Here is a 13,344-nt window from a genome sequence, read left to right on the forward strand (position 1 = left end):
TCAAGTGCAGGTACTGTTTTATTATTACAGAGAAAAAGGAATCATTTAACCATTAAATAAACCCAATAGGGCTGTTCTGCCCCCAATAAGGGGTAATTATATCTTAGTTGGGATCAAGTACAAGGTACTGTTTTATTATTACAGAGAAAAGTTAATCATTTAACCATTAAATAAACCCAATAGGGCTGTTCTGCCCCCAATAAGGGGTAATTATATCTTAGTTGGGATCAAGTACAGGTACTGTTTTATTATTACAGAGAAAAGGGAATCAGGAATCAGGGTTAAGATTTGATTTGATTCTCAACCGAATCTTTGTAGAAGATTCAGTATTTAGCTATACTTTCAAAAGTATGAAATCAATGCATCCCTAATAGTGATGAGTTAATTTTTTTGCCAGGCATGGATTCGCAGGCAATTTCCGCATTTCGCCATTTGCGAATTGTTTCATGAAACTTCCGTGAAAATTTCGCCGCACGGATTTTTTTTGTTGCGCATTAAATTGGGTGTGGTCGTGGCAAAATGGGCGCAGTCGCGTCAAAAAAAGGGCGTGGTCGTGGCAAAATGGGCGCAGTCGCGTCAAAAAAAGGGCGTGGTCGCGGCAAAAAATGCACGGGCGACAAAAAATTTTTTAGCTGTTTCGTGAATTTTATGCTGAAGCGTAATGGGACAGATTCGCTTATGACTAATCCCTAATAAATACTGTTTGTTTGTTTTTTTAGCCCTGTCTGGATATGTGTCATTTTTTTCTGGTTTTGCTGTAAATGCAGAATATGTATATGTATTTCTTATTTTTATATAGCTCTGACATTTCTGCACACAGAAGTTATACATCATTCACATCAGTCCCTGCTCCCCTGGGGCAGGCTCCTATCACATTTACAAACAGTAGGGTCAGTTTTTATTGGAGTGTTGGAGGAAACCTTAGTACCCAGAAGAAACCCATGCAGACATGAGGAGAACATACAAAGTGCTGCAAGGCAGCAGTAATAACCCCTGTGCTTCCCTACCTTCAATAGGAATATCTGTGGCCAGCCAAAGCTGGAGAAAGATTAGGAATATTTTTCATTATTGAGTGCTTGCATATTAAAAGTACATTTGTAGAACATTCATAAAAACATGTATAAATACTAACGTACATAACTGCCTAGTAATTAATCCCTTACAACTCAACAGCCTTCATCCTTACCCTTCTCTTGTTGCAGTCTTTCAACTCTGATGGACATGTTTTTATTATAACTATATGCTTGTTTTAATAATACCCTGAACATAGTGAAGGAGCAGTTATAACTCTGGAGCGCTGAGCCGCACTGACAGCAGCACAATGCTTTAATGTGAGCGGAGGGCAAAGGTGAAAGAAGAATGTGAATAATAGTTATAAAAAAGGAAAGAACTAGGGAATAAAAGATGAGTAACAAACACATTTAGAGTAGAAATGAGCACAGACTATTTGAAGGACATTTTCAGGTACGGTATTTAGTAGTCATCTATTGTGGAAGCTCACTTGATCATAGATTTGTAGCCTTAGGGCAAACAAAACAGGTGATAGAAATTGTAGGTACATGAATTAATTGGCATAGTGCAGAAGGTAAGTTTGTTTGCAGTATAAAACTTGAGTGATAAGTCACTGATCAAATTCAAGAGTACAGGGGGAATTTAATATTAACGTGTATTTATGAAGTGACAACACATTCTGCAGTGTACCTTCTGAAGTTTGATACCAATTACAGGTATGGGACCTGTTATCCAGAATGCTCAGGACCTGGGGTTTTCTGCATAAGTTAAGTACAAAATACGAGAAAGGAAGTCACTCACGATTCCGTAGGTGCAAAAAACTGCCTCCATGCAGGTTTACTGGAGTAATCAGTGAGAAGGATACAGACGTTTCGGGAACCTCTCGTTCCTTTTTTCAATGTAGCATCCCCCTACCTATTGCACCTACTGAATCATGAGTGACTTCCTTTATTGTATTTTGCACTTAACATGTCTATAGCCGGAAGCCATGGCTTTTAGGAATACACACTCCAAGTTAACTTCACTATAGACTTTATTTTGGATAGCACAACCGATTTTTTCTTTTTGCGTTTTCTGGATTTTCCGTAATTTGGAACTCCATAACTTAAGTCTGCTAAATATAAATGAAATATTGAATAAACCCAATAGGATTGTTTTGCCTCCAATAAGGATTAATTATATTTAGTGATGAGTGAATCTGTCCCATAAAATTCGCGAAATGGAGAAAAATTCACGAAATGCATTTTTCGCACTATTTTTTTGTTGCCCGCATCTATTTTTTGTCGCTGCGGCTATTTTTTTTTTGCCTTTTTTGAAGCGCTGGCGCTCAATTTCACGCGCGACAAAAAAAATTCTGCACGACGAATTTTTCCGCAACGAATTTTCACGGACGTTTCACAAAACAATTCGCCAATGTCTAAATGCGGAAATTCGCTGCAAATCCATGTCTGGTGAAAAAATTCGCTCATCACTAATTATATTTGCTTGTAATGGAGTCTATGTGAGATGGTCTTTCCGTAATTCGGAACTTTCTGGATAAGGGATCCCATACCTGTATATTTAATACTTATTCAATTTAAATCCTATTTTATGTTGCTAAATTTTGCAGTCTTTAAAATGGTTGTTAAGAGGCCCAAGCTTTGTAAAAATATTTCATGCCCCGTGTATTCTGCACAAAGGAGTTAACAAAATTCCCTGTAGCATAGTTCGCCAAAGCTAATCTATGGTTGAGACAAAATGATGATTAAATGTGATGTTCACTGTCAGAAAGAAGAGATTTCTTTCTACCCCAAATAGGTTTGAAGTGGCAGCGGCCAGCTGGGAAAAGTGTTCTGTCCTCTTCTGGTTAATTTGCAGAGATCTTGTTAAAGGTTTAATCTTATGGATTTATGCAATTATTTTCCTTGTCTCTTTAAAGTAACTCTTGAGTGTCACTGAAACTTGGAATTAGGAAAGGCTGCTGTTCATGGTACATCTCTTTGTCAGCGAGCATAGATTTGGCCCAGGCTGACAGAAACGTTATGCTGTCAGAATACTAACTATGTGGCTGAATCCAAACAGTACAAAAGTGGTAATTAGCCAAAATCCACTACATCCCTAATTGCAAGATTTAACCTGTCTCTCAAATGATCAAGCTAATTGTCGACTAGTATGTATTCAGGGAACTTTGTTGCTTTGATTCAGTTAATTAGCACTAATTACTGGATAAGGATAGATCAGCACTAGAACAAGAGGTCATGTTCTAAAGCCACTGGAGGAGGGGTGAGATTTGTAGCAGAAATGCACCCCCGACCCCACTTTCCAGACTGTAATACTGCAATACTGACAATCATAGAGGACGCTTTGAGATTCCCATGTAGATTACTGGCCTAGGAAGAATGGTAGTAAATGGAACTTTTTCTTTTTGATCTATCAGTGCTGTGAAGGGAGTAACACAATGGTCTGTCCTTGATTCATTGCTTTTTAATTTAATTATTAATGACCTTGAAATTGACATTGCAGTACTGCCTCAGTTTTTGATGATGTTAATATATTGATAAGAAACCGCTCTGGCGCGCAGTCCACGGACTCCCAGACAGCAGTGAAATGTAAAAAGCTTTATTCACATAGATATCTCCTAATACATTATGTGTGATGGTACGTATTTAAAGGCCTATGCCATGTTTAAATTTTACCGCTGCCCGGGAGTCTGTGGAGCGTACACCAAAGCTGTTTTTTACCAGTGGAATTCTCCCCTTCGGCCCAGGGTCGATTTTGAGCAGTAAGTGACCTGCATGTTTTATTGAACTGTGGAGATTGCCTCAAGTGAAAGGTTCATGGGCATTCGAACATAATTGATTACTTGGTGAACGTTGAAGCTTAGTTAAAGCATTTTTGTTTAAATCAACATTTAACACAAACACTATTTTGACTGAGAATGAGATTAGGCTATTACTTTAAAGTAAAATAAAAAAGAGTTTAGCTTTGAGCACTTTATAAGTGTACTAGTTGATGATATTTTGTAAAATAGTTAGTCAAAAAAAACACACACGCATCAGGTTCAACCATAATGCCTATATATAACCTGCCTAACTACTAGTTGATCCAGAGGAAGGCAAAACCCCATCTGAAGCCTCTCTAATTTGCCACAGAGGGGAAAAAATTCCTTCCTGACTCCAAGATGGCAATCGCACCAATCTCTGGATCAACTTGAACTAAAAGCTATCTCCCATAACTCTTCTTCAGTGTAAACAACCCAACTTGGCCAGTCTTTCTTCATAACTGAGTCTTTCCATTACCTTTACCAGCTTAGTTGCCTGTCTAACTCAATAATGTCACTTTTGAGCACTGGAGACCAAAACGGAATGGCATATTCTAGATGGGGCCTTACCAGCGCTCTGTAAAGGGGAAGAATAACCCCCTCCTCCCATTAATCTATGGACCTTTTAATACAACTCAAAACCTTGTTTGCCCTTGCAGCTGCTGCCTGGCATTGCTTGCTACAGCCAAGTTTATTATCTACAAGGTCCTTTACCATTATGGATTTACCAAGTGCAGTCCCATTAAGGGAATAAGTGGCATATTTTACATCCCAGGGTCCATCACCTTACATTTATCCACATTATATCTCATCTGCCACTTAGCTGCCCAGATTGCCAGTTTGTCAAGATTCTGCTGCAAGAATGGATAGGATTAATCGGGCTGCAGAGTTTTGTGTCATCAGCAAACACTGACAAATACTGACAAGCTACTTATAATACCCTCCCCTAAGTCATTAATGAACAAGTTAAATAAAATTGGACCCAATACAGAACCCTGAGGAACCCCACTGACAAATTTGTCCGACATGACCTGTCCTTCATAAAGCCATGCTGATTACTGCTCATAATACCATTCTCCAGAACATAATTCTGTATGTGACCCCTTAATATGCCTTCAAAAAACTTGCCCAACATGGATGTCAAACTTACTGGCCAATAATTGCCAACCAGATGAAAGCGAGTCTGAGAATATCAGAAATAGAGGCCATTGTAAAACTGAACTGACCTCTCTCAGTACCCAAGGGTGTATTCCATCTGGCCCTAGTACCTTGTTCACATTAATTTAAGTAAACCTTTATGCACCATCCAACCACTGACTAGACTGAGCTGAGCCAGCATTGCAGCTATTGAGTGGGTCACTCTGGCTCCTCTACTGTATACACTGAAGAAAAGAACTGGTTTAGCACATTTGGCTTTTCTGTATCTCTTGTAACCATATTACCATAATTCACTGGGGCCACACTGTCAACCCGCATCTTTTTACTATTAATATTACTATTACAAAAACTTTTTTGGGGTTAGTCTGAGCCTCTGCAGCAATGTGCTCCTCATTTTCTATCTTTGCCTTCTTGATTACTGTATTACAACACTTTTTATAGTGTTTCTATTCATTAAATGCTGCTTCTTTCCCATTTCCTTTTCCCTCTTAACTGCTGTGATAGGGTGATTCTTAACATTTCTACATTTACTTCTTACGGGAATAAATTGAGAACAGCAATGATTTAATATCATTTTAAATGACAACCATTTCTGCTCTGTGTTTTTAGCAGAAAACATAACACCCCAATCTGAAGCACTGCCCTTAAGGAGGTAAAATATGCTTTTAAAATTCAGGGTCTTCTTTGTCCCAGTGTATATTTGTTTTTTGCACCAAACATCATATTAAATAACACTATGGTCACTATTACCCAGGGGTTCAACCACTTGCACATTTTCTATACATTCTGGGTCATTAGAGATCACTAGATCCAGTTTCTTGTTGGCTCCTCAACAACCTGTGACAAAAAGTTTTCATGCTTTATAAATTTGTTCCCATTTACTGTCCTGGCAGTACTATTGCTCCAGTTAATATCAGGGTAATTAAAATCCCCCATTATTATCATTTGCCCCAACCTAGCAGGCTTTTCATTTACCATCATCACTTCCCCCTTTATATTTGCTTTTAATTCCTGCTTAACCAACAGACACACCCCTCCTCCTTTTCTATTGCCCCTGCCCCTCCGAAACAAAGAATAGTCTCCTATATGTTCTGCCCAGTCATGAGACTCATTCAACCACGTTTCAGTAACGCCAATCAAATCATATTTCCCCTTCAGCACCAGCACCTCCTGCTCTCCCATTTTCCCAGTCAGACTTCTTGCATTTGTAAAAACTATAATTTCCAGGTAGGATGTTACCACTTTGCATACAGATTTGACTAAATTCGAGAACTGGCCAGTTCTGAAAGTCTCCATTTTTTAAACTGTTATTTTCATCCTAGTTTTATATGTGCTTCTTTAATGAATAGTCTTAATAATTAATTTTGTTTCTTTACAGTTCGTATTACTGGGCAAATGAGGCTCAGTGTTGAGTTATTGCACTTCGGCCGATTTATTCTCATACAGTGTGCTTGAAGGCCAGAATATATTAAAAAGATAATGTCATACAGTGAAGTCTGTGAATCCCTAGAGCAGAATGGGGGACATAAAAATCCTTTGAACAACTTGTAGTGTCTGTTTAGTGGAGTGCACACCAAAGTTGTTTCTTATCAAGATATTAGCACCATCAAAGACAGAGACAGTACTACAATGTCATTTACAAGGTCATTAATCAAATTAAAAAGCAACAAATCAAGGACAGACCATTGCGGTACTCCACTTACAGCACTGTTACAAATAGAAAATGTTCCATTTACCTCCATTGAGAAAGTTAACAGAGAACAATTACAGTATTGCATAAAAAGGGCCAAACCTGAAGGATGAAAACCTACACTTTGCCTCTTTATAGGTCTCTGGTAAGGCCTCACCTTGAGTATGCAGTGCAGTTTTGGGCCATAGCCCTTAAGGCTATGGGCTAACAAGGCAATTTCTCTGTCTGCACAGAAACACAGGCAGAGAAAAGGTTGATCCCTTGGCCCGTTCTGAATGCACGGACAAGCATAACATCAGCCTGTCAGCAGACAAACAGAATGGATTTTGCCAAAGGCAGATCAGCCTTTTCTGTGTCCATAGCCTAAAAGAATGGTTATGTAGCTGGAAAGAGTGCAAATGCAAGCAACTAAACTGGTTGAAGAAACTTAACAATTAAGTTATGAGGAAAGTCTGTGGAGATTGGGGTTCATTTTTCTGGGAAAAAACAACTTGCGTGGGGATATGATTACTTTTTACAAAGTTGTAAGGTTGCACTAATAAGAACATGGGGGTATACTAATACAGACCTATAAAAGTAAACAGGAGGTGGGAAAGAGAAATGGAGGGGAAAAACCCAACTGAAAGTCCCACGGGACATTGGGATGAGTCGGGATTGAAACAAAAATGAAAATCCATAGGTCCTCTCGGATCCCCGGAGAGGAATCGAGAGGAGTAAAAAGAGGCACCCCACCTGGTTTAGTTTTGTTTCAGTTTAACCAATTATAACACCTATTCTTTCCTTTGTATCCATTTTTTTATTTTTATTTTCTGCCTTCCAGCAAGTCAGGACTCTGTGAGAACAAGACCCTGACTTGTACACCTTCCCCACCACCCCCCCTCGTACTATTTTTTCCCCTCCCCTAAAGAATTATTATTATTATTAACATTTATTTATAACGCGCCAACATATTCCGCAGCGCTGTACAATAAGTGGGTTTCATACATTGGACGTACAGAGTAACATATAAAGCAATCAATAACCGATACAAGAGGTGAAGAGGGCCCTGCCCAAAAGAGCTTACAATCTACAAGGAGAAAGGGTTGAGACACAAGGTGTGGGAATGGGCATGACAGAGTTGTGAGAGGTGTGGCACAGGGTGCTGCTAAACTAGATTAGGGTAAGCCTCTCTAAATAAATGTGTTTTTAGAGATCTCTTGAAGGCAGAGAGATTGGGAGAAAGTCTGATAGTTTGTGGGAGCGAATTCCAGAGAAGGGGGGCAGCCCTTGCAAAGTCTTGAATGCAAGCGTGTGAGGAGGGAATGAGAGAGGATTTGAGGAGCAGGTCAGTAGAGGAGTGTAACAAGCGGGTTGGATGGTACCTAGAGATGAGTTCAGAGATGTAGGGTGGGGCAGAGTTATGAACTGCTTTAAATGTGAGAGTCATTAGTTTGAATTTTATCCTGGATGGTAGGGGAAGCCAGTGCAGGGATTGGCAGAGTGGCACGGCAGAGGAGGAGCAGTTGGAAAGGTGTATGAGCCTGGCAGCAGTATTCATTATGGACTGGAGAGGGGACAGTCTTTGGAGGGGAAGGCCAATTAATAGGGAGTTACAGTAGTCCAGGCGAGATATTATAAGAGAGTGAATAAGAATTTTGGCAGCATCTTGGGTGATAAATGATCATATTTTGGAGATATTTCTTAGGTGAAAGTGACATGATTTGATAAGTGATTGGATATGAGGAGTGAAGGACAGAGCAGAATCAAGGATAACCCCAAGGCACCGGGCCTGGGAAGATGGGGTGATGGTAGAATTGTTAACCATTATAGATACCTCGGGAACAATGTGGGCATTGGATGAGGGAAAGAGAACCAGTTCAGTCTTGGAGAGATTTAGTTTAAGGTAACGTTGGGACATCCAAGTGGAGATAGCGGACAGGCAGGAAGAGACGCGAGTTAGAAGCTCTGGGTTGAGATCAGGAGAGGAAAGATAGATCTGAGTATCGTCAGCATAGAGGTGGTACTGAAAGCCAAAAGAATTGATTAATTTTCCAAGTGAGGAGGTATAGAGAGAAAATAGTAAGGGGCCCAGGACAGAGCCTTCAGGAACCCCAACAGAAAGAGACAGGGGAGAAGATGATTCCCCATTGTAAGAGACACTGAAGGATCGATCTGAGAGATAAGATGAAAACCAGGATAAGGCAGTGTCACGAAGGCCAAGAGAGCAGAGAGTCTGGAGGAGAAGAGGGTGATCCACAGTGTCAAAAGTAGCAGAGAGATCGAGAAGTATTACCGTAGTAGCAAGTAGTGTTTTTTGGCTTTAGCCGAAAGGAGGTCATTTGTTAGTCGAGTTAGAGCAGTTTCGGTGGAGTGTTGTTGTCTAAAACCAGATTGTAGGGGATCCAGGAGGTTATTGTCAGAGAGGAATAGCGTCAGTCGGTTGTAAACTAGGCGCTCAAGCAGTTTGGAGATGAATGGGAGCAGAGAGATAGGTCGGAGGTTAGTAGGATTGGAGGGATCAAGGGAGGGTTTTTTCAGAATAGGGGTTACAAGTGCTTGTTTCAGTTGGGAGAGAATTATACATTAACAACTATACACTTTATTGATGTATTCATACATAACTTCAACTATCATGAATATGTTATGTAACTTGTTATTCTCAATAAAAAAGTTAAAATTAAAAAAAAGTAAACAGTTATGTAAATAACTACAACCTTTCACTAGGAGATAACCTAGGACTTCTGTTTCACTAGGGCAGGGATCCCCAACCTTTTACACCCATGAGCCACATTTAAATGGAAAAGTTATTGGGGTGCAACACAAGCATGGAAAAGGTTCCTGGGTGTGCAAATAGGAGCTATAATACTTAATACTACTTAATAGCCCCTCCATTACCACACTGAGCAATAAAATTCTTTTATCAGAAGAGTGTGCACTAATAATGAGGTGCCAGAGCATCAGTACTGAGTTGGTGAAGCAGATTGCTCCTGCCATTGCCTAAATCACAGAATCTGTTCTGTTGAACTTTAGGTCAGTCCAGTGGCCTGAAGGTCAGAAATTATTTATATATGTATAGGACTGCTGTTCACGTGGAAGTGTAAAAAACACCTATTCAGAGGGTTTTGTGATAAAAGCAAGGGGTATATTTGGTATCTGGCATTTCCCGGACTCTCATACTTGGATTTTAGTATTTTTTCTTCTTTTTTATAATTCACTTTTAGATTTTAGTATATCTTATTATCTTTTATTTAAATAGCATGTGGAAAGTGGAGTACCCAAAGGAACCTTGCACAGTCATAGAAGTTCTTGGCTGGAACTAAATCCAAGAACCCAGCTCTGAAAGGCAGTAATCCTAACCGTACACTACATACCCTAAGGGGGATTTACTAAAACTCTTTTTTTCTGACTTATATTTGTTCTTTTATCAAAAGATCTGAACTGAAAAAGCACGGTGAAAAAAAAAAAAAGATGCGCAAAAGTCGTGAGAACCGACAAATCAATAAAATGAGAATGTTTTTTCCACAATTCATATTTTTTGAGCCAAAATACAATTTTGCTGTGGAAAAAAACACAAAACCACAACAAATCCAAAAGCAAAAATATACCATCTAAAACCTGTCAAGATCAGGTAGAAGTCAATGGCAGAGGTCCTTTTTACAAATGGATTTTACAAGATCTTTCTTTGCTTTGTGGTTTTAGAGGTTTGTTGGGGTTTTTTGACACTTGCCTTTGTGCGTCAATACAAAAAAATTCTGGTTTTTGCATTTATTTTCCTGTCTTTTATCATTTGTGCTTTTTCAATTTGGATCTTTTAATAAATGACTAAAATCCGTGAAAATGAGTTGTAGTCGTAGTTTCAAAAACCTCTAGACCCACAAAAATGGTGATATGTTGATAAATGGGCCTCTAAGGGGGCAGACTGATCACAATGTGAGGTTAAAGCTCAGCACAGAAAATGTCACCTCATTTCTATTTATTTCTATGGGTTTTTTTAAATATGCCTACCCAAGGAACATATAAGCTTCAACCCATTAAAACATCTTTTTACATTGGTAATGCAAACATGGATGAAATGAGTGGCTTCAACCAAACCAAATCAATGTCAGAATATAGAAAGCAAGCACACTATAAAACTCCAAGCAAATATCTTGTGATATAACAAGCATATTCAGCACTTTGCTATCTGGTACCCCTGGAAAGAATATGTGAGCAAGCAGAACTTAGTTCAAAGACACAAGGGTGCCATATAAAGCTTTTCAGGTACACTTATTTTCAAAATGGTATAAAGGTTATTACCACAAAGATCTACCCAACAAAAATCAGCAAGTACTAGCCTTTGTTTCTTTTCTTTCTTCTGTGATATTTAGTTCTTGTAATACACCAAACAGGTACATCCATCTTTAGGCCCAATATGTAAAAGATGCTAGACAGAGTCTGTACAGATAAATAGAACCTACTAGGCTTGACAAGAGGGTAGATGGTGTCTAAAAATTATATCTTGTAATCATTTCTCCCTGTAAGATTGCACTCAATGAACATGTTTAATTTTTCTACCTTCCTGCTGTGTTCAATTCCTGCTGAAATGATTTACTGCTTACTTTGTGATGATATCCCCAAGAGAGAATTTTGAACTTCAATACACATGTTTCCCACTATATGTCTAGGTATATATCAGCCTCAGGTACTTTACTGTATATTATCTATATCAGAAAGAACATCTGACAGAATTACAGACTAATACGCAAGTTGTTACATGGATTTTTTTCTTTATTATAAATTATTGGTAGCTGAGTGTTGAAATGTGTTGCCATCATATATATACAGGGTTGACCACATTTGTTTGCTATCTGTTTAAAGATGGTGGGATTTAGTTGCCACTCTCTGGGGCCCAGCCTGGTATTACTCTGGATTCCAGGTATGAAGATGGCAGAAAGGAGGACATTGTGGGTCTTCAAGTCTTACCATCTTGAACTTTTCATACTTAAATTTGTTTAATGGATGTAGATTGAGTATGGTGTGAAAACCTCAATTTTTTTGGCACTAGAAAGAGGTTTGAATAAAACCTGTGAAAATGGAAGTCCCGGGGTACTACCATTGTTACATGTTTTTCTGTGAGGTCTTGGATGATGGAGAGGAGGGCCTGCCATTTGGGTGGGTCACTGGGTATAGAGGATGGTAGGAATCTGTGCTCTGAGGGTTTATTGATGAAGGCAATGCAATATCCATGGCTGATGATGTTTAGTGCCCATCAGTCAATTGGAAACAAAGTTGTGTAATCTTCCTCCTGCTTCTGTTCGGCTTGGAGGGTGAGTGAAATGTTGAGGAGTCCTGCCTTTTGAGTGTTATAGATTTACATACAGATTTGGACTGTGATCTTCTATTGGATTGCATTTGGTTTTGTGCTCTAGGAGTTCTCTTTTTCCTTTTGTGAAGTTCTTTCTGGGTTGAATGCCTTGTTGGGCCTCAGAGATAATATGTTTAAGTTCTGGCCTAAATAGTTAAAAACAATTAAACTTAAGTGAGTTAAGTTTGTTTTCCGATGCAGTGTCACCCATCCATTGGCATAACCAAAGCAACCAAAGCATCCGAGTTTAGTGATGTTGATAGCTGCTTCCCCTAAGAATGATAGGGCGATTTTATCCTTTCTAAATTTTAAGTGAATTGTTGGCGTGAAGTTGGAGGGTGCTCCAAGAGTTTCTGACCAGTATGCAGCTGTTTTAGCCACCGTAACTGAAGCTTCAGCAGGTCTGAAAATAACCACTGTGTTCTGCAAATCTCTTTTAAGTGTGGAATCTGTTTCTCCACTGGGTCTTTGAGATAACCAGCTCCGTACAATGGTGAAGTGCTCTACCCCTTTGATCCATTTGGAACAGGTACCAAGCAGTGGATGTACCCAACCTGCCATGGGTCTAATGAATACGTAGTCCAAGAAACTGCCACATATTGTGAAGTTTGTTCTATTGCCTCAAAGTGAATTTATTGGCTCATTACAAGTAGATATCAAACAATGTTAACCAGCATCTTCTGTTAACCGGCGTCTTCTGCTGGTAAGGTAGTATTATGTGATAGACAACTGGTGGCTCTAGTTTAAGGAGTTTATCCCAATGTTAGTAGTTTTCAAGTACTGGATACATCATGAAAAAATGTTGTGGCATATTTGTCCTTTTGTTTGGTTGCTGCCATTCTGTACCTACTATTTTGGCAACCAGAAAATACCGCAAAAAAACTTTCCTAAACATTTCTCTGTGATGTTCTAAAGGGTTGCTAGTATTATATTCCATGTTGTTGTCTGAGAAATGTGTTCTGTATTGAGTTATATGGTCAGAGGGTACACAGAACTTTTGCTCTCTAATGTCAAGATGGCCCTGCTCAATATGGAGATGTGTTGTATTAAGGCACTAAAATTGCGCAATATGTTTCCCAGGTATACTTGTGATGTCACCAATGTGCGTGTTAGTACCAGTGCCATCAGCATTTTGCTGGTTAGTGTGATTGCATGTGAACTATTAGTGGGACTCAACCTAGACCAAGTCTGGCAGTGCTCCTAAATTTATTCCTTCATCTGTGGGCTCAACCAGCCTCCGGGAGAGAGATTGCTTCAGATTTCCCAATAATGTACATATTAGCAAGCCATGTCAGATAAACCAAACAGGCTTATAGCACAACCTACTGACAGACAGAATCTACTAATGATGGGGCTCAGACC

At 39.2% G+C, this 13,344-nt stretch overlaps 1 protein-coding gene across 2 annotated transcripts in view; it reads left to right on the forward strand.

Moving 5' to 3' along the window:
* astn2 (astrotactin 2) overlaps positions 1-13,344 on the forward strand; it is a 675,040-nt gene that overhangs the window by 488,750 nt on the left and 172,946 nt on the right. The gene's annotated exons all lie outside the window — the stretch shown is intronic.

The sequence above is a fragment of the Xenopus tropicalis genome, chromosome 8 (assembly GCF_000004195.4).
Source record: "Xenopus tropicalis strain Nigerian chromosome 8, UCB_Xtro_10.0, whole genome shotgun sequence".
NCBI classification, from domain to species: domain Eukaryota; kingdom Metazoa; phylum Chordata; class Amphibia; order Anura; family Pipidae; genus Xenopus; species Xenopus tropicalis.